The following is a 2,112-nucleotide window of genomic DNA, read 5'->3' as shown; positions in this document are numbered from 1 at the left end:
ATGGTTTGTGTTGTTATTTTAGTGAAACCAAGATTATTACCTGGTTGTTTGCTACTTGTTTTGTTTCTAAAGACTTGTTAAACTTGGTTGTTGTAAACATCTAACAACATACTTTTGATGTTGTGTTGGTGTTGAAATTGGGTTTTTTTAGTTTCTTTAATCTAGGTTGTTATATCTGTTTCATTTTTGAAGTTACAAAGATTTGCTGAAAAATAGGATACAACCCAAAACCCATCAACCCATGCGTTAAACCCAAAAACTGATGAAACCTTTTCAAGAACCTAAAAACCAAAATCGTCCGAAAACAGAACCCGACGGTTCTAAAAACCAGAAATTGAAATACAAGGATTGGTTTCAGTTTTACCCCAAAACCGACCCGACCCATGCTCACCCTTAACTTTATTGAATGTAAGAATGACAAGGATATGTCCCTTAGAATTGACTTGTTATGTACGATGGGCTGGGATCTTTATATGAGTTAGGTTTGGGCCTGTTATAATCTTTGGGTTGGGCCCATTACGTATGTGGGTGGGGACCGTTATACTTTTTGGGTTGGGTTCGTTTGTATGGTTAGGCTACGCCCTTATGTATGGTTTTTGCTTGTGATTAGGAGAGCAAGTAGCTCAACATTAGAGTCGAGGATTTTATGTGGATACATTGTATATGATGGAGTATGTGGTATGGAAATCAATAAGCTTTATGCTTACATTTGTGGATAATTTTTTTTTTTCAGGTTGTTTGTGAGAAGAGGTCGACGGGACTATAGATACGCATCGAAGATATTGATCACCACAAAATTCTCGACCATAAAGCCCAAGCAACTAGGATACACACACACACACACACATATATATATATATATATATATATATATATATATATATATATATATATATATATATATATATATATATATATATCCTATACTCGCTCTCTCAAGAGCAGCTAACCATTCCTTATGTTGACCTTCTAACAACCATACATACTCATGAAACTTCCACTAACTATGCAACCACTTTGTGTATGCTAATCTTACATAACACTGGATTGGATAAGCAGTCAAATAATTGATTCTACCCTAATCCTACAACCAGACAAGGAATAGGAAGTAAGGCTAAATTAAACATTTACAACATATAAAATCTTAGCTATGTACAACTATGATGCACACACTAAGATACTACAATAATAAAGTTTGTTATGTATAGCACATCAAGAAATTCCCCTAGGCTATTAGGCATCATAAATCAGACAATTCTATCATGGAATTCCTAAAGATCCCTAGCCTATAAACTAGCATGTATTTCTAACATATCATCGATACATATAAATAAGTGTGATTATCTTGAGGAATAACTTTCCTTGGGCTTCGGCTGATTGTACACATCACATCCTCTCCTTTGATTATTTTAGAATAACATTAATTATGAAAACTATTTTGCATATACATAGTTTGAGTTTGGAATCACAAAAGTGTTCATTTAATTCTATGAAACCAAGGCTCTAATACCAACTTGAAGCATCCGAAAACCATACAAAATTATTTATTTTTTAAAAGACATTTTCATAAAACTATAAAACTATCAAACATTGCATTTCAACCAAAACCATAGAAATAAGTGAATCAAGATTATCTCTCAATCCCAGAAATCAATAGGAGGATGTGTACGATCATGCATTCTCCTTGCCCCGATCATCTAAAGTAATCGAAAACATTGAAATAAACAATTGTAAGTCAAGGCTTAGTTAGTTCTCCCAAAATACTTCACACAACAATATATATATATATATATATATATATATATATATATATATATATATATATATATATATATATATATATACCAGACCCACAATATAAAATTGGATTGCCCTTGGGCCCATAGTCACCATAGTGGATTTCCCCCGGGACCAGAGTCCTCAGGTTAGATTGCCCTTAGGCCCACACACACACACACACACACATATATATATATATATATATATATATATATATATATATATACCAGACCCACAATATAAAATTGGATTGCCCTTGGGCCCATAGTCACCATAGTGGATTTCCCCCGGGATCAGAGTCCTCAGGTTAGATTGCCCTAAGGCCCACACACA

Source organism: Lactuca sativa, chromosome 3, assembly GCF_002870075.4.
Source record: "Lactuca sativa cultivar Salinas chromosome 3, Lsat_Salinas_v11, whole genome shotgun sequence".
In the NCBI taxonomy this organism is placed as follows: Eukaryota; Viridiplantae; Streptophyta; class Magnoliopsida; order Asterales; family Asteraceae; genus Lactuca; species Lactuca sativa.
Note: the sequence above shows the minus strand (reverse complement) of the source record.